Raw genomic sequence first — 20,568 nt, 5'->3', positions numbered from 1 at the left:
TCAAGTTTAGTTCATTTGCTAAAGTCATTATTAAACAACAACGTCCTACACAGATTTCAGCAGCAGTAGTATTTACATTAATGCAATATCCTTGGGTTAAAGGAATTAGAAACGTTGGAAATCCTCTTCTCAGCTTTTTTGAAGATCTACAATATAGTCTTAGGAAACACTGTCTAAGAGAAAGTGGTACCATTTTAAAAGCAGTCTGGTACTCAGTCATTTGAAATGAAATGAACTGGCAAACCTATACAAACCTCTAAGACCAGAAGTTACACAATGAATGCCCTTGCCAGCTACCATCAGATAAACAAAGTTCAACCTTGCTAAGATTTTAAACTAAACACACTCCTAGTCATAGCAAATAGATTTTTTACCTTCTTAAAATAGGGAAGGCGATCTGACTTCCCCAGTAATATCAAGGCATAGGTCCCAATTGGTAGCGTACTCAGATCAGTTACTCAGAGTATCAGCTCAATCTCAGGCATAAAATGTCACACACAAGAGAACTAAAGTGGTAACTACAACACAAGCCTCAATTCGAGGGAATCTGGCCCAAGAAAATGTGAAAAATACCTCTGGTAATTTTAAAACTGCAACAGCACACTGAAAGACATCAGCACAAATACTGCAAGTCTCCAAGGTGTGTCTGAGGAGGGTTGCAGGACTGAATCCTACCTACAGCACAAGGAACAAAACTATCACTAAATACCTCTGCAAATGCTGGGGTCTTGTGGAAAGCAGATCATATCTAACACAGTATTTAAATGATCACATGGTAATGACTACTCACACAAGATCCAAAACGAGACACAGGATCCAAATTCAGACTGCATAGGCTCATGAAGAAGTCGAACATTTCCTAACTTCTGATTCCTAGACTGTATAACTGACTTCCTTTAATGTAATCAACAGAGTCTGATAACAGAAGCTGATGGTTATGTTCTGTAAGAAATACCACATTTGGGAAAACAAAAAGCCCACCTAGGAGAAAGCTTTACATTAGGGAGTTACTAATAACAGGTGGTTTGAGAAACAGCATAAGAAATGCAAGCAGAGAGTAATTATTCCCAGTATACCTTTCAGTCTGGGACTTCTCAACCAGAGGCTGAACATGGACCATCAACCTAACATATACCTAAGGTCCTGCATCTTCCATGATCTGACTAATTTCTACTTCAGTCCCCTAAAAAGCTCTTTGTGGCAATCAGTTTTAGAATTTAATTTTATAGTAAAGAAAAAAATTAAAAATCTGTTTATTTTAAATCTGCCACCAGTAATTGGTGCTGCTTCTTGTTTTACCAGGAAAACTTTGCAGTGGTTATTTTTCACCGTCTTCCCGTCCTCTAGAAGATTTTATGTGATTCTTTCATACTATACCCATGTCTTACACGGATAATCCTCAAAGACATGAGGCGGTGGCAGCCACTCAGTTAGGGGGGTTGCTATCATATCTTTTTGCACGTAAATAAAAACATGATTGAGATGGTGACGCACGTGCCAAAATAAAGGATCAGATTATTAAAAGTCCTAGATGTTTTTAACACTCTGAAAAACAAATGTCTGTATTAAAAATTCTTCTTCTTAGGGATTGCTAAAGAGAAAAGAGAAACAGGGAATTCTAGAATAAAAAAAAAATATGCATAGATACTCTTTTAACTTTTCTGGTGTTAAATAACTGCATTATCCCTCATGTGCCTAATATTTTGTTTGCAATGGCTTGCCGCTATATTTCCTTTCTTGAACCCTGGACTAATGCAGTTCTTGCAGAGCAAAAAGTCTTTCCATGAAGGAAATAACTTATTATCAGGCTATTATATATTTCACTGAGATATATTTATCATTAAAATTCTCTTGTCATACCACTCTCAGCAGACAAAACTCTGCTGCAGAGGAGGAAATAGATGCCACAGGAATGTGGCATCCCTGTCAGGGACCCTGCCCATAGCTTCCTGCAGCCACACAGATTGAGCTCTCCCTCCCCCCATCCCTGGCTCCCCACACTCAAGACCTCACTCTGCTCCCAACACATCTGGAGCCAGCAGACCTTCGACAATCCACTGGTCTGGCAAGGAAGACCACAGTTTAAAAGTTCCTTTGTGGGCAGTATACTGAGGGTTTCTGAGCCACAAGTGGCCCCCTGGCATCCTCCTCCCTTTTCTCCCTCCCCAACTTGTAAACATCAGCAGTTGCACAGAGATGCCTCAGAGCATGTAGAAGGACAGGAGTTGTTGAGGCTTTTACAATGCAACAGACAAGTACAGGTGAGGGTCAAGATGCAGAGTGATTCCTGCAACTAGTACCATAGCTCTGAAAAATATGGCAATGGCTATGAAGTTACAGTGCACTCACTGCATTTCTCAGTATACGTATCATCAGCAAAGAACCACTTTTGCTTTCTTTCTCATTAATGCTTTTTGTGGTCTTTTGTAAATTTTTTGCAGGACGCTAACTAGTACATTAACACAAGCCAGGAAAGCAAGACTTTGAAATATGCCCCCTCCGCCGCTGCATCCCAATGCCATCAAGTATGAAATATTACCCACCCCACCCCCTCCCCGCATCCCAATGCCATCAAGTATGACGGCACACAGTATAGCCTGGTTTTCCATAAAGCACTATATTCCAGAAGCGTTAACTGCCAGATTTCTGCAGTGACAGTCTGCAAGGCTAAAATTAGCAAGCAACACCTTCCCTTGCACCTCATCACATGATAGGAAACAAACATAAATAGGGAAATACAATATGTTTCTAAAGGTGGAGTCTGAATACTTTCATCTCCATAACAGTTTAGAATTAAAGGACACTTATACAAGCAGCTTCTTGTGATACGTCATCTGTTACTAGCATTACAATGTGCCTTCTGTAGTTAAGACGACGACCACCTCTAAATCTGCTCCTTTACAACCCAGACTATCCTGAATTAAATTACTTCATGTCCATGCTACAGACAAATTGTTTTATTAGGTACCACTACGTTACCAGATGCCTAGGTATTCTAGCACCCTTCCGCATAGATAACACAAACCTTTCAGTGGCTCTATCTCCTTGATAACTGTTATTCTACATGTCACCCAGGAGTATCACAAACTCCCTCGCAGGTAACATCCCTCCCTCCTGTGCTACTGAGGTGCAGTCAACTGCAAGCTGGATGACAGGACTTGGAAGATAAAAGACCAGGTCATATTTCTTTCTCGGCACCAGCCCCCAACAGTATTGTGTAGTCCTTAACAGCCATGAAAACCAGCCACAACCCTTCCTTTCCTAAAACCTTGTCCAGAGAACCCATATGAAACCAGGAGTATTTAAATCAATTTTTAATTTAAACACAGTGGAGTGTAGAATTAAACAGGAGCATGTATAGCTAATACAATTCGGCTTCTACAATGCTTCTAAGCTTATCATCACCTTGCTAGATCAGTTCTAGCTCAGCTCAACTATCTCATCTACTCTTCTTGCTGCAGTGGCGTGCCTGTGGCTGAGGAAAGAAGATAACTCCTCCCTGAAGCCAGAATCTGCTCGGCCACAAATTCCCAAGGCAGCGCCCTGGCTATGCTTGAGCCACAGAGATTTCAGCAGGCCTGAGGTAGGAAGAGTCAGAGATTTTTCTGCAAATCCCCAGGGAATTGACTGCTTCTATTTTAGTAACCCTAATTACAAACATGGCTATTTTTGGTCCTAAAATGTTCTGAGCTCTTTCAAAATTAGCTAGATTACTTGAAGACGCCCTGGCAGCAGGCAGCTCTACAGTCCAGCAGCCTTCTTGCTAAAATAGCATTTATCAGCTACTCACTTGATCACAATAACACTTCTCACAGTTTAAACTTGCTCCAAATTTAAAGGCATCCTTAAAGAAAATAATAAGGCCTTTGGAATAGCAGTTCTCACCCAACATCTCAAGTTTGTGAACTGACCTTGATGTTTAATAAGAACCATTTATGCCAACAAAAGGGAATTCAAAACAAACATGCAAAACCCCTTCTCTTGTCACAACGGCTAAGGAGCAAACAAGGCCACTGCCATCGATTCCTTTCAAGCCATTCATCAAACTACTGGCAATAAAATTAGGCCCAGCTTCGTTACAAACAGAACAACAAAGAAAAAGGAAGTTGAAAATTACAAAAGAAATGCTCACAAACAATAGATGGGGTGTAGGGTTTTTATTTATTTTTTGTCAACAATTCAGGCACCAGGGTTTTCTTCACTGTGTTTAAAAATTATTAAACAAAAGTACTAACTAAATTACATGGCTGTTTCTGATTAATTTCACAATTTTTAATTTCAAGCAGCTCTCAAAATATTTCATTATTTATCAGAGCTTTTTTTAAATATATACATCATTCGTTAAAGAAATCAGGACAGGACAAACCACTTCCATTGTCAGAAGCAGTAGCTGACCTTACACAAACAAACATCCAAATGAATTCTATTTCACTCCTGTGATTCTATTGTTCCTATTTACAGATTTTTAAAATGAGCACAGCTCTTGAATAGCAAAGAGGCAAAAGCTAAAAAAACCAAAAAAAAACAAAACCAAAAAAACCTTAGAACACAAAAATCTATCACCAACAAGTAGTTCTCAGTATCTTCTCCACCCTAAGCCCACAAGATTTGCCTTCATCTGCCAAAGGCTTATAAGTGCCTCAGTTGTGTTTATTAGCTAGCGGGTGGCAGCAGTTAGGAGGTGCACACAAGACCAGCTCCGTTCCCCATCCCATTGACGCCAAGAGACAGACAACCTACCCCATGAGGTTTGGTCCAAGGGCTTGGTCATGCTTTCATAGCTTCAAGGAGGGACAGTGCTAACACAAAAGGACCAACACGCTAGCCTAAGGCCCACAACGCCAGTAAGCAGAAGGGAGTTGCTAGGCAGAGAGGCACAAAGTGCCCCATCAAAGAGGGGATGCAAACCATCGGAATCCCAGCACAGCACTGTTTAGCTGAAGCCCACTGCCTTCCAGCAGAACCTGATCCCTTCTTCACATCCATCAATTTGTGCTGGAGTGGAAATGAATGTGGATGGCGGGGTTGGCAATTTGTATCAATTAATAAATTTTAAAATAAATAATACCAGTCAAGTGACAAGGCCGGTAAGTGATTACCAAGATGCCTCATAAATCAGTATCAACTTGCCATATTTTGAATTTAAACCAATTAAGGATATAAAAGGAGGACCTTACTTCAGGGAAGATAAAGTTGGCAGGATAGAAGTTCTCTTGACATCTTGTACCAATGCTAAACGCTTGTGCATGAAGCGAGGTATCAGGGTAATTATACTTCCAGAAGATCTGGTGGCAATGCTTATGCTAACAGGTTAATTTTCTCCATTTTCTATCTTCCCTTGCAGTGATTCACCGATGGCCGGTCTCCCTCTCTAAGCTGACAGTTTATCCCAATAACTGGCACTATTGTTGTTATCATTTAAATAGCTTCCATTCAAGCTGACATTGTTTAACAGCCATGGTTTGTGTATACAAAAAGAAAACCCTTTAAAACTCATTTCAAAGATGTCTGTTAGCCCCGGAAATATTTAACAGCAGCAGTAGCTATGCAATGAGAAGGTTAAACTAGTTAGTGTTTGCGACGATTGCACGTAGCTATTCTATCCAATGACAAGAACATCTTTGCATTTATCAAGGGAACAGATTTAGTAAGAAACTGCACACAGCAAGAAGTAAATGAGAGATGCAGGGAAAGCTCGTATTATTGTGGCATCTGCTAGAGCTATTTTAGAATGGTGTCCCCCTGTGCTGCTCCACTGACAGGCTTGTGAGTATTCACTAAAACTAAAATCCATTTCTCAGGCATTCATAAATAGGCCACAAAAACTTACCAAGTCCCATTTTTTTCCATGGTCCCATTATTTTCTCCACCCATCTAGAAAACATTACAGCCTACGCTCTGCAGTGGCCTTTGTGCCCTCAACCTAGGAGAAAGGCTCTGCACTTCTCTCCGCCTCTGCCAAAGAAGCTATTCTTTGTGGCATTTCTTCAGCCCTCTTGCATACAGGACCAGTATCAGGAACAGTTTCCCCTGGGGACCCAGTTTCCTGAAACTGGACTTCCAGAGAATCATAGAATAGTTTGGGCTGGAAGGGACCTTAAAGATCATCCAGTTCCAACCCTCCTGCCATGGGTAGGGACACCTCCCACCAGACCAGGCTGCCCAAGGCACCACCCAACCTGGCCTTGAACACCTACAGGGATGGGACATCCACAACTTTGGTACTAAAACAAAACTTTTTGTAAGGACAAAGTAGGCTTTTTTGTTCACAATGTATCCAGGCATCCAATTTCCTAAAATGCATGTGAAAACCCAAGTTCATCTTCTCCTTTGCTCTATGCACAGGTACCCATTGTACAGGCAAGGCCAAAAATTTAAGTCCTCTTATTTTTAGACTTTTTAAAAGGGCTGATTCACTGTCACATGAAGCAGATTCCACCTCCTTTCAAAGCAAGCTGATCAACTCACTGACCTACAATAGTTCTGTCTCCCATTAAGACGTGGCAGTCTGACCAGACAGCCAGAAAAACACAAATGCAGAAATGGATTTGAGCAAGACTGCAAGCCCTCTGCTCCCCTTGGCAAATCTCGACTACTCACACAGGCACTGAAATAATTGAGGCAGTGTGAAAATATACTCGACTGTGAGAGCAAAGGTTGTGTAAACCCATCCACAACTGACTTCTAGAAAAATGCATATACCATCATTACTCTGATTTTTAGCTTTTTTAGTTGGAGTCACATGCTACGGCAAGGTCTACGTTACCTCAAGAGATAAAGAGAGGAAAAACAAAGGACTGGGAGCAAAAGACAGAGAACTAAAATGGTATGTCTGAAATTTAAACTAATATGCTAATCTAAAAGCCTCCTCATTACGTGACTGTGTTTGGAACACAAAAAGCAGAATATATCACGATTTGAATAAGCTACACTTAGCAATATGAAGAATACCTGCTGAATTGCTGACTTTTCTTTTTGGAAACAAGGTTTATTCTGATCTTGGCTATACCAACACATTAACTCTTAATGTCATAGTCTCCATACAGTAGTATCAAAAGAGCTTTTCTTATTCCTAAACAGAATGATAATGGGAAAACCCACTCTTAGCTATACAAGCATTTCCATAAAACCCAACATATATAACTTTTTTTTCAACAAAAGCTCAGCTTTGTATCATCAAAATAGCCATCAGCTTAGGTAAGGAAAATTATTTGCACACTGAAGAAGGAAAGCGCCAAACTGCAGAACAGAGCATCTGCTATGGAGGCAGCTATAATTATCTCATGCATCTGAACACCACTGGGCATTGAAGTTACACTAGCTATTTTGCCAGATACTCTATGCACAGGGCTCTTACATGACTCCAGTAGGAAATAATCGAGACTCTGTGAGGCCTGTCAATAAAGAACTCGCACACTTCGAAACGCTCTACTCTGGATGGCTTATGCCTAGTCTTCTTGCTCTAATGCACTGAAAAACTGAACTATTTTGCTGCCACTGTCTCATATTACAAAATGCTGTAACACTGCTAACCACAGCACTCACAGGCTAACAACTACTTTTGTACCATCCATCCTGGCGTGCTGTGCTGGTTAAGTGTTTTAATGGGGGGCTTGGAGATTTCAGAGAGAGAGCAAAAAACAGTGAAATTGCCACTCTGCAGCCTTACTTCCATCCAGCAGAAAACATAAGTAAGTGGCTTCCCTCAATGGATGTACAGTAAGTGCTGTTGCTGTCACAGAAACTTTTCCCCTGGGGATGCTGAGTGGAGGAGAGATGCGAGCCTGCTCCCAAACCTGCCAGCAGGATCTGTGCTTCTCTGTCTCCGCAGGGTCAGTTCTCAGTCCCAGGCCTCACATTCAAATCCTCTCAATGGAAGCCTTTTATGGGTGCATTCTTTGATATTTCGTAATGTTATCATGCACTTCTGGTTCACTCAGAGAACCTATCAACTGCAGCTGATCCCCAGCAAGTCTTGTTTAAGTACCCACCTCACGCCTTTCAGAAGCAGATGACAGGAAAATATGGAAAAGGGTTATAAAGCTGTTCTTCTTTTAGGATAACAAAAAACTACTGTTCTTTTTCTCCACAAGTAATATGTATAATTGTCTGTTTCTGTAAAAGCAACTAAAAAAAAAAAATTAAACCAAATTTTTCCCTAATAATTCACAGCCTATGCTTGTGCTTTCCGAGAAGGGTTCAGGGGAGAAAAGGAAACATAAAAATACAAACTGCAGCAAGAAGCAGCATATACAACAATTTCCTTAGATTCTCAGAACACTAGAGGCTAGAAGAAACTCAGCTGCCTGGGTATCTCAAGGACAGGTTCCCACGTGAGACTCCAGCCCGGCTGTGTCACAGACACTGACAGATGGGTTTCCCCAGCCTTGAACAACCTAATGGAGCTTTTAGCCAATTTGCATACTGGCTGTCGCTGGGTGAAATGGGTAGGTGTCAAGGACATTAAGCAGGCCAAGACAAAAGTGTAATAGCCTTGTATACAATATCACTTCTTATTGCTTGCTGTTCCCCGCCCCTGCCCTGCTTCCAGGCAGGGGGAAGAGAAAAGAGGAGGATAAGAAACATGCAGCCTGGTTGACAGACGATTCTGTGACAGCAAGTGTCTGCTCCTGGGAATGGACTAAGCAATGAGACAGTTTTCTTTACAAAATGGAAGAATAAAAACAGTGCTCAGATAATTACTAGCCAATTTCTTTTCTTTTTTTTTTTTTTTTAAAGCAAAACATTGTTGGAGTCTCCCAAAGCCTACCTATGTTAGCGATCTGGTTTGGTCCCAGCCCCACAAAGGGAAGCACATGGAGCCAATTGCTGTGCCTGAATGGAGTCCAAGATAATACCACTAGAGCCCCATGCAGGTACGACAACCCAGCTGGTGCCGCTCTGTACAAGAGCTAAGCCTAAGGCTAAGCATTCTCAGGCCCAACTCCAGATTTCCTTTCACATCTCCTAGCACCTCACACATGGCTGCATCTTAACAAATTAACAAGAAGAACAAAAAATTCAAATTGGATTCACAACAAAAATTTACAGCTTGATGTGAAATACAAGGTCAAGCCCTGAGGGTGGCTGAATTACTTGATGAGTTGTTGCAACTTTCACTCACTCCAGGGAAAAGCACACATACTTCATATTTGCCTGGTAATCACCACAACCTGCTGGCTGGATTCTGCTCTTAGCCATATTAGAGTAACTCAGCTACCAGGCAATAAGGTGTGATAGGAAAGTGGGGCAAAACTGCAACTTGTACAAAAAACAGCCCCTTCGAATCACTTGAAATTTTTCTTCTATGCAGTCTTCTCCAGCCTTGTTCTTACAGCTTGCCTGTAACGTGCGTTAGAGGGTCTGCCATTGTTTAAACTTACTTTTTAACATTTACTACAGATCGGATTAAAAATAAAGCATGCAAACAGAGGCTTCCCCAAGGAAAGCTTCAGCTCTAGCAATCAAACTCTGCACGCAGCAGTGTAAAACGTACACCGGAAAGTGTATAGTATCTTTGACAATAACAAAAAGCATGCCAAAAAGGCTCAGAATTTAACCTGGTCAAGACATATGACTTCAATATTGAATGAACACACTTAAACATGATGGCACTAGACAGTAGTGGTACTTGGCAATGAAGGATGTGCATATCTCTGATCTGTTTATGACCTTCTTGCTCATGGTGAGTAAACATCTATCATGAGAGCATACAAGGACCAAGAAAGCAGATCCTGGTTTGGAGTGCAGCTACCTTCATGCTCTTTGTGATTTTGTGTTCAGTTGGCTGGGTGATTTTTAACTAGGCAGTCACCAGAAAATTCCATTTCCTCTAAGTAAAATGAGAGCAATAAATTGGTTTTAGGCACTTCTGAGATCCTTGGATAGAAAAGCCCTAGAAATGAGCATTAGCATTGTCGGTGATATTATTCTACCACTTGCATGGTTATACAAAATCATACTCAAGAGTAATGCACAGAAGAGCTATCTAACACCTATCTGCAAATCTAGGCTAAAGGCAGAGGTAAAAACTTTAAGTGTTAAAACAATGCTGGATTTCCAGATGAGCATCTTCAGTCATGATAAGATCTCAGACCTGGTTCTGAAGTCTGTTTAATTAGAGGGGGTAAAGAGGAATAAAGGCCAGAGGGTGTTTTTGCTTGGGTTATGTGTATACCTCTGTTTGTTTAGTGTCACAAAAAAATTTACAAGCTTAAGCGTAAATTATTTCAGCCTTTGGCACTATTCAGTTATATATGCTACTTTTAGCTGGAGTACACCGCACTCGAAATAACAGGATTGCACGAGAGCAAAGCCTTCTACAGTGAAATCGTGCTGATGCTCCGTCAAATCTTCTCCCTTGCTGAGAACCACCCTTTTTCCCAGCTGATTTAAATCTGCCAAACTTATCATGAGAAGAGGATTCACACTCAGTGTGACAAATAAGCAAATCAACTTAAAACTCCTCATTCGGTTCAATTACATAGAAGTACACAAATACCTACTCAGCAGCTAATGACAGGTTTTTTAAAATACTTCTACACGGCTTGATTTTAAGACTCCCAAGGATATCGAATATATAATGCACACAAGGTGAAAGTCACCAGATTTCTATAAATTAGGTGAAAATGTTGTTATCATCTAATAATAAATAAGTTTAAATACCTTTTTTAAACATGTTTATTCATAAAATATAGCATGCTAGCCCTACATAATTTAATCTGTCCAACAGAAAGACTGCACAACTAGCAGCAAAAGGACAAGCACAGCAGAGCTAGCAGTAGTAAGGCTAAGGCTTACTCATAACAGTAGAGTTAAACTGCTTTTTGTACCCAAGTTGGTTGCTCAGCAGAGTGAGCACAGACCTAGGAGGTTATTCAAAGTTAAGTAATTTAAGGTTTGATTATGCCAGGTAGACAATTTCTTGGACAGTCTGAAAAAGTATACAGAGTGTGAAAAAAAGATATTTTATATGTAGCAAGAATATACAGCCAAACAATACCAAATGTCTAAAAATCTGGAGCCTGTGTAGAAACCTATCTTCCTAATGGAAGCATCAGAATAACACACAACAGTGTCAGCATTATTCTACAAGTGACATTTAAACAAGGAAGACTTCTTATTTCTTGTGTATCTGTCCTGGAACTAGAACAAAGTTATTCTGGACTTGACTTTGTTGTGGTTTTTTGTTTTGACTTTTTTTTTTGGTTTGGTCGTTTCTTTTCAGTTAATTTGGGGTTTTTCTACTTAATTGCATTTTACTTGACACATGGATGTTAATCGGATAATTTTGGAATAGCAAAGGAACTACAGAAGTGGAAAAATTATTATTATTAATAGCACTTCCTTCAGTAAAGCAGGCTTAAGAGCTATACACAGCAGCAGTCCAAAATGCTGACCTCCTTTAGATCTTGGGTTCACACCTCAACACAGCAAGGCAGGTTCAAGATTTACAGCTTAGTGACAAGTCTGCCAATTCATCACCACTAAACCACCTTGAGTCCTCTTTGGAAGCGTCACAGGTCAAAAGAGGAAACCACCAGCTGCTGAAGAGATCCCTTTCCAAATAAATTCATTCCACAAGTAGCCAGCCTGGCACTAGCACAAATATGTACACACATAAAAACTCTCCACGAATATCTGCACTACAGTGGGAACATACAAATCTTGACTTTTCCACTTATCTTCTAAAATTCTAAGTGTAAATTTTTTAAAAGTGTTACTAAACTTTAAGAACTAATACAAAGAGTCAAGGAGAGAATCAAGTATCGCCATCAAGCTCCAATCTGTCTGACAGTTCTTTTTTTTCTACAGGCAAAAATGGCCATCCTATCTATATCTTACAGTCTGTGTCTAGGCCCCTTGGTTGGACTTTTTAAGTCAAGTAGTAGATGGAAGACAAAATTTACTTCTACCAGTCTTCAAAGGAAAATACAAAATAAACTAAACAGCTTGTGGAAACATCCAGACACAGAGTTTTCTGTGGAACTAATGCTGTTCTGGCAAAGAACAGCAAAGAACAGCAATTCAAGCTTTTCAGACCAGGAAATAGAAATCCATACCTATGCACCTACAGTCTATGCCTACCTGTGTTAAATTTTATCAAACACACTCCCAGTTCAGTTGAAGAGTGACTGACTTTACCTTAGTTTAAACCTTTGTGCTAATTAATTTAAACCAAACTGCTATAAAGCCAAGTGAATGTTGACTTAGGCTTATGCACACAGTCTTTTGCATCAGTTTAACTACATCAGTTTGAAACCACATCATTAGTCAGACTAGTGTCATTCAGCATAGGCTTAGCCCTTGTAGCATCAGATACCCAAACCCCATTAAAATGCAGTGACAGTCCTGTGCTTAATTCCCTCAAATTCCTTAGGAAATCCTAGCCTAAACTGTGAGCAGGAAGCAATCATGACAAAACCCCTCAGAGATGAACTGGGCAGCTCATGTTCTCTACTAGAGCTATTTCTCCTTTCTTACAGCCTCTCATTTAGCAGAATACTTTAACCACATGCTTGCATACTTTGCAGAGGAGTAGCAGGGTTACTCAGGTGTTTATGGACAAATTATGCTTAAATTCTTTGCTGGGACCTCAGAAATCACTGGTTTGTATACCTCTGAAGCTCAAAGTCCATCATCTAAAAGCACCATGGCAGGGTGAAGATCAGTAGGTTAGGGATCAGCCTGCCAGGTCTTTTTCCCATCTGGTGCTGGCTGGGAAGTATGATGCTGGGGGCTAGAGTGCTGCCTGCAGGGCTCATCTCCCCCAGACAGACTCATGCCAGGAGCTACCAGAGACAGTACAAACCTGCTGAGCAGCCTGACCAAAGACACAGTCCTGTTTTGCCTTCCCATAACTGCAGTTACTCTTAGGCAGCTGGAAAAAAAAAAGGATCTAAGGACAGTTGACCTAGAACTTTGCGTGCCTCACTGCCACTACTTCAGGAATCATTTTCAGAAGAGTAACTTGGCGAGATTCACTGCTTGCAAACTGCATACTTGGCTTAAAGAGTACTTACAATGATGTCTGCAGCACCAATGTTCAGCCCGTAGGACTCTGTTTACCCTGCTTTGCAGACCACCCATTCTGCCTACTTCCTCACACTATTGATTATTACTTACTCTTATGACAGTTCAGCTAACCACTGTTACAACTCTTGTGACACGTGGGGGTTGGGTTGGTTTTTTTTGGTAGAAATAAAGGCAAGAAAAAGAATAATGTTTTAAAAAAAAAAAAAAGAAGAAGAGCTCAGCCTAAACTAAAGAAGTTCATGTCCTGTCATCCTCCATCTAGGACAGCCATGAGGAGCAGTAGGATATAAAAAGACAAGTTCTCTAACTGGCAGCTCTCCACCAGCCTTTACAATTAACAAGCTAGCTCATTGTCTGGGTTGTTATCTAAATTACAGTCTAGGCATTTTCTGCTAACATATTTTCTGACTTTTTAAACACTATACTGTACAGTACCTAGTACAAAGGCGTCTTTCTCTAATTCTATTTAATCCTCTATTTTCCTGTTTTAAAAATTAACTACTGTAACCATAGCCTTAAGCAAAGAAAGGGAGAAAAGAAAAAAAGAAGAACGTACTTTTAACAAGGAGGGGACAGAGCTGAAGTTCAGGTGCTGGGGTTTTCTTTGAGACAGAGGCAACAAAAGCTTGCTACTGCTAAAAAGACTTGAAATCAAACTAAAACAGATTTGAATTCTTAGGTTTCAGTAAAACTGAAGATTCACATTTTTCCACTTTTAGCGCTATCACTTTTGGTTTATCAGTACTCTTCTCCAACTTGATAGCTAGCAGGGGAAGCAGGATCAGTCCTTCAGTTTCCAAATCATAGTGTATACCTTCATTTATTCTTTTCTTCTTTTTTTGCATTTTAATATGTAGTGCCATTAGAAATGTGCGTGTGTGTATATATATGCATATATTTAAAAACTAAAAAAAGGATGCAAAAGAATAAATGCTAAGTATCACTACAAAAATATATTCCATTATATCTATTTTAGATGTGGCAAATAAAGGATAAAATACACAAAAATGGGGGAAAATATAATACACATTTCACTATAACACAGAAATAGATGTCTTTGGATCAGCCCCAAGTAATGAGCACTTTTGCTGTTTTTCTTTAACTGCTATTGTTTCTTGAGTTTCCCCACCCAAGTCATACTTTGACGTGCAGTCTTGTATGTTGTACGTATAGGCAGGTATGCCTTGCAGGAGTTTTTTTTTCAGTTTTGGTTATCGGAACTGCTTAGCAAACATTTTAAATACAAAACTGTATAGATCCCATTGTACTCCTCTTTCAGACAAGAGAAAAAGGAAATAGGTAAAAATGGCATCTGCTTCACCAGTTGCCTGTTCATTTTGCATTTGTGGAGTCACTAATGTTTCACTCCAAGCTAAAAAAAATACTTCTGTCTTCCAATCCTGAAAGCAGAAAAGCAGTGAGGCTTTTCCCAACATGTTTGCCACCAACAGGAATATTATTTCTGTAACTGAAGGCAACCTAGAGAAAAAAAAGTATGCCTTAACTTTTAATGATGTATTTATAAGACAGCCCATCAATAAATCTATTTTTAAAAAAATCATTGAAAATTACAAACCAATTAACAAGTATAAACAAGATTTCTATAACTTTTATGTTTGGTTTTCAACACAGAGTTTTACCTGTACCACTTGTCAAACCCAGCTGTCATTCTTTAAACTGTAGAAAAAGAGAAGTAAAGCCTTCATTGACAAATAAAGATTATGGATATGGGAAACTTCTCAAAATTTACTTCATCTTTTACCTAATGGTTGTCCTGACACACTAAATCATTACACTATAGGAGAACATGCTGACTTCTGAAAACCTCCTTTGGAAGATTCCTACCAGCAAGATGATGTTTGCCCAAGGAACCTGTCTTCTCTTAAACCACATACTTCTTTTGAATCTACAGATTAATTCTGATGACTCAATATACCAGTAAAGAACAGGGATTTGGTTTTGCCAAGTTCTTTACATTCCATACAGGACTTGGTGCTGTGATTTTTGTGACAGTCTTCCCTCTAAAGTTGTAGACACACTTCATTCAATGTGATTATGCATTGGGACATTTTTTTGATGCAAAAGCTGTGGTTTCAGACTACATTCAGAGGTCAATAACGTCAGACATGAAGACAAACCCTCTCACTACTCTATGTACTCTGATGGTTCTCAGTATTTTTGAGAATTTTTTCACCCTCACTTTTCCAAAGTAGCATTTATTGCTAAGACATGTTACCACCCCCGTCGTTATGACTCCCCACAGCAAGGCAGCATAGGTGCTTCATAGCGTACCCTGAGCACCATCAGCAGGATGACAATAGCAAGGTATATACACTGCAACATCTTCTAGTCTGCTCCCTCTGGCACGAGGAACCAAATCAGTCCTCTGATGGAAAATTGTCATGATATCCAGCTAATTCTGACCCATCCTTTCAGCTCAACACCAGCACAAGCACAAAGCCACTTTGGGATCAATAGCTTAAAAAGCCCTTCACTCTGATTTGTAATCCAAACAAGTACACGGGAGACAAAGAACCGGAGGACTGAGCCCTGACTCATTTCTTCTGATTTTATACTTCCAGCAATTTGTCTTAGACATGCATTTACCAATTAGTCTAAAGAATATCCACATTTTGAAGGTTAAACATATATAAATTGTAAACAGAGCGCAGCATGTACTAACTCATGTTCAAAACATTCAAACATGAGGCATTAATATTTACTCAAAGTGTAAGGCTTTTATGTGACAAAATAATAATACCTTTTCTTAGCTTAAACATTTTTAAAGGTTCATCTTCTCTGAGAAAAGCAGTAAACTGCAGTGTGACAGATAAAAATCCAGCACATACCATGTCCACATTCACATATAAAAAGATATTTTCAACATTTCAATTCAAAAGACCAGCAATAAAAAAAACCCCTCTCGTATCCTTAGGATTCCAAATAATCATTTCCTCCATGTCTCACTATTGACTTACAAAGACATGGCTTGCCTTTGCTGTGCAGTTTTCATATACAAATGAAATGAGGATAAGTCATTGTTAAGGAAGTCAGTGGGATTGTCAGCTCTTTCACAAAAAAAGAAAGAGACAGCTAGATGCAGCTGGCTCAGAACTCTGGAAAAAATATTAAAGATGACAGAAAGAGCATGATGTTTTGACTCTTCTGCAGCCATTATGATATTGAGCAATATGCTGCAAAGAGCTATTGCAGTAAAGTGCTGCAAGACCACCTCTTTGCAGAATAAAGGTCACACAAGGACTCCATTGAATACTATAAGCTGTATGGTTAAGTCTGCATCTTCTGAGTTATTTCTGCATACATCTTTCCACCGTGAGTTTTTGGTTCTTCATGTACAGACAGAAAAACTGTGGTGGTGAAACACTGTGTAGTGGTGAGACTGCACCTCGAATCCTGGGGTCAGTTCTGGGCCTCTTGCTAAAGAAGGATGTTGAGGCTCTGGAGAGAGTCCAGAGAAGAGCAACAAAGCTGGTGAGGGGCTGGAGAACAGGCCTTACGGGGAGCGGCTGAGAGAGCTGGGGGTGTTTAGCCTGGAGGCTGAGGGGAGACCTCATTGCTCTCTACAACTACCTGAAAGGAGGTTGTGGAGGGGAGGGGACAGGACAAGAGGGAATGGCCTCAAGCTCCACCAGGGGAGGTTCAGACTAGATACGAGAAAGAAATTTTTCACAGAAAGGGTCATTAGGCATTGCCAGAGGCTGCCCAGGGAGGTGGTTGAGTCACCATCCATGGAGGTATTTAAAAGACGGGTAGATGAGGTGCTCAGGGACATGGTTTAGTGGCAGATAGGAATGGTTGGACTCAATTATCCAAGAGGTCTTTTCTAACCTGGTGATTCTATGAATAAGATCTTCCAATTCTAAACATCACCAAAAATACAAATTATCTGTTTCATCAAAACGATATTAGCTGTCCTACTCAAAATAGACAAGAGAGGCTCTCCACAATTCCTGCTACAGAATGGAGAGACAGGGGTGCCTCAAGGAAAGACAAGAGGATAACTGCCAAGAGCTCTTCTCCAGGGAGCATGTTTGTTAACAGAGGAGTTCCCTACCTACCTGTCCCCACCACACAGTTGGTAGCGACAGCCAGTTGTACAGAAAGCAGCATTATGGACACCCACCCTGCCCATCAGGCCAGTCCTGGAATCCACTCAGCATGCACCCCGTTGACATGCTGCTGCCCAGTGCCCAGCACTAGTCAAGGACCCAGTGAGGTTTACTTGGGCCTGAACAGACTTCTTGATTTGCCCTGCTCTGTTTAATTTCCATTATGCTATGTTATAGCACATTATATAAGCATATAATGTACACATTATATAGGTACAGACACATTTCTGCCTACACCACATATACAACATATATAATATGTGCACACTACAGAACACTCACATCGGCAAAAGGCCTCTTTACATTACAAACAGGGATGGCATCAGTTGCATTAGCAGCTGACATGGTAAAACAATTTGGCAATTTGTACTGCCTTCCGTATTTTATATTTTCAGAAGAGGAAAGCAAAGAAGATACTGGAATTTCTCCCTCTAGTTACTCAGATCATAGAGCCAATGTAATTCTGCTGCCTTCATTACATTATTTTTCCCCAGAAACAGTAATACTCCAAAAAGATTAAATTAAATAATACTTTAAAAAAATCAAGCAGTTCTTTAATTTCATTTCAATACCATCTTGCTCTTCCAACAGCCTCTCAGATGTGCAGGAAATGGCTTAATGATGTGCTTTTATTAAAGGGAAGTGCGGAGGTATCTCTGTAGCTTGTTCCCATCCCCCAAAACTTTGCACAGCCACTGTTCAGAGAATACATATCTGCCAGAGAAAATGTCTTCAGCAGAGCCTCCTTTTATCACAGAAGCTGCAACAAAAACAGCACTTAAAGGACATAATCATCTCTACTCACAGTACCTCCTGAACTGTAAACACAGTTTAAAAACTGCACGCCACGGAGCTCAGGCGTGTTATCTAATCCTTTAGAAACTCTATCCTACTACAAACATGAGGAGCAGCAATGCCAGCCAGCACCATGTGCTTCCACTTACTGACCCGCTCCCTTTCCACAAGCACACGCTATCCCTTAACCCTCGCCACCCATTGCAGAAACCCTAACACAGCTCTCATGGCCAAAATGACTGAAGGAAGGAGGTGCTAACCTGGGAAGCCCTGCTCTTCTTCTCCCCTCCTAATGCCCTGAGAGTTAAGAGCAATTGCAACTATGCATTCTATAGCATTACAAAAGATGCTGCCTAGAACCCCAAAAGCTGTATTCCCTCTGCCTTGCCCACACCCCTGCAGTACTGGGGCTGGGAAAAAAAAATAAAACGGGTGTTGTTTTTAATAAGAATATTTGGGGCTATTGTCCTTGCTGTCACTGGTCATCTGTTTGAAACCCTACCTACCTGAGCCAGTGTTGCAAGGCTCTCACAACACTTACTTTGCTGGCAAAGCAGCCAAACAACCCAGGTGACTTTGCAGCTGCCTTCCTGGGCAGCACTACAACAGATCAGGCTTTGACAGCCAGACCTGTCAACACAGGGATGGGATAGGCTTTTTTCTTTCTTCTCCAGCTCGCACTTCTTTTTTTTCAGATCTTCATTTACTCAGAACAAGGTAATTTGAGCAAACTAGAAAGTCATTCTTTCCTTTTTTTTTGCTAATAGTGCTGAAGACTCCTGACAACACATGTGAGCACAAGCTTCCTTCAAAGTGGTCTTGGGAGCAGCAAGAAGAGCTCAGATCTCAGAGCTGCTGGGGCAACCCTTCACACGTCTTCCTGCCAGCCACCCACTACAGAGCCAGAATCCCACTCACAGCACCAGTACAGCTGCCCACTGCAGTGATGCTATCATGACTTGCAATGGGATGTGACTACTGACACTGGCTGTTGAGGTGAATAATTCTGGACAAGAGTGCGGGCTTTGCCACCTGCCCCAGATCCTGCCAGATCAAACTGTGACTGAACGACTATCCCTCTGGCAAATCCTACTGGTTTGAAAAGCTGAGGCTTTTTTTACAAAGCCTCAGCAGAGCTGCTTTTTTTCCTTCTCCCATGCTTTCCATCTAGCTTCCATTTGGCAGCAGTTTTACTGACGACCGCATCACATTTTCTAAAAGCTGTCTACCCATTCCTGCCTCTGTTAGTCTCTGTCCCCACACTCTACAATTCATTTGAAGTGCTGAACCAGAGAGCACTTAAGTCATAACCTGCATTGATTTTTAAAATCTGCCCATAGAAGAAAGAGGAATCCTCCTCTACAGATCAATTTACAAGACCGTCATGGCAGTAAGGTCACACACAGAGGAACAACCTTCTGCCACGCTGTTACCCTGTAGGACCTGATCTGGCTTTCCCAGTGAAATCAGCTTTGTCATTGGGAATATGCAGGACCCTGGTTACAGTTATAAGAGACTCAAAAAAAAAAAAACCCATGTTGATATCACATACAGAAGAGGAGCACTCAAAGGTTTATAATTTACTGCTATTTCTTATAGAACAGTAGTTTTAGAAAACTAAATGTACCTTTGTAAAGGGACAGATATACTGTAGATTATGTTCAGTTGTACTCAGGCGAAGCACTGCACTGGTCAGCTTCATTCAGCAGCTCTCTTGCATGAGAGATCACATACACGATGAGCACAACTTCAATACCAAATCAGTTTCCCCTCAACTGCATCAATGTTCTCTCTAAACTTTACAAGATTTCTGAGACGTAAGTGAACATCTATCTATACAGAAACAGAAACTAGAGCAGAAGATACTGTGTTCTTTTGCCCAAAATTATGTACCTTATATGAATTCTTCTAATGTTCCCAGAGGAATTACTTGCTCCAGTACAGGGTAATTTTTACAGGTTTAGCTTACATTGGTCAAGCAAAGGGATATGAAAATTTGTTTGCTTCAGGTGAAACGTGGCTTTCAAACACCACTGGAATCCACACACTAAGCGGGACCTTAGTGACATGACGAGATGATAGAAGTTGTGTTGGTGATACAAGTCTTATTACATGAGACCACACAATGTGAAATCACAGGCCACATACAACATGAAGATTGTGTCCTAGGAGGCCAGATGTTGTGTACACGATTAACTACCAGCCTTCTAGAGGAGTGCAATGAGCATACTTGCGTATGTCCTCTACTTGGATTGCCCCTGGAAAGCTAGATTTTTACCTTGCGAAACAGTTACACCGCATTTCAAACAGATCATAGGTGCAGTTTGACACCTATTGACATGACTTATGGATAGACTGATCCACTGCAAGGATGCTCACCCTGTGAGCCCTTACGCTGGAGCTTGCTTTAATGTGCACCCAGCATGCAACTCATACGATTAAACTACATCATGGCCTTGAACTCAGCAAGAATTAATTAAAACAACAAAGAATAAAGACACTTGCACCTGTACTGCTGCAGTAGCTACCAAGAGAGACACATCACCACTGATTGTCATAGAAAAGATGGGGGTGGGGGCCTAGAAATGAAACTGGGAGTCAAGGGACT

The 20,568-nt window shown here is 40.7% G+C and overlaps 1 protein-coding gene across 5 annotated transcripts in view; it reads right to left on the bottom strand.

Moving 5' to 3' along the window:
* The window catches only part of RBMS3 (RNA binding motif single stranded interacting protein 3), a 614,750-nt gene that overhangs the window by 364,110 nt on the left and 230,072 nt on the right, over window positions 1-20,568 (bottom strand). The gene's annotated exons all lie outside the window — the stretch shown is intronic.

Source organism: Phaenicophaeus curvirostris, chromosome 6 (genome assembly GCF_032191515.1).
Source record: "Phaenicophaeus curvirostris isolate KB17595 chromosome 6, BPBGC_Pcur_1.0, whole genome shotgun sequence".
Lineage (NCBI taxonomy): Eukaryota > Metazoa > Chordata > Aves > Cuculiformes > Cuculidae > Phaenicophaeus > Phaenicophaeus curvirostris.
This window is presented reverse-complemented; position numbering and strand designations above follow the sequence as displayed.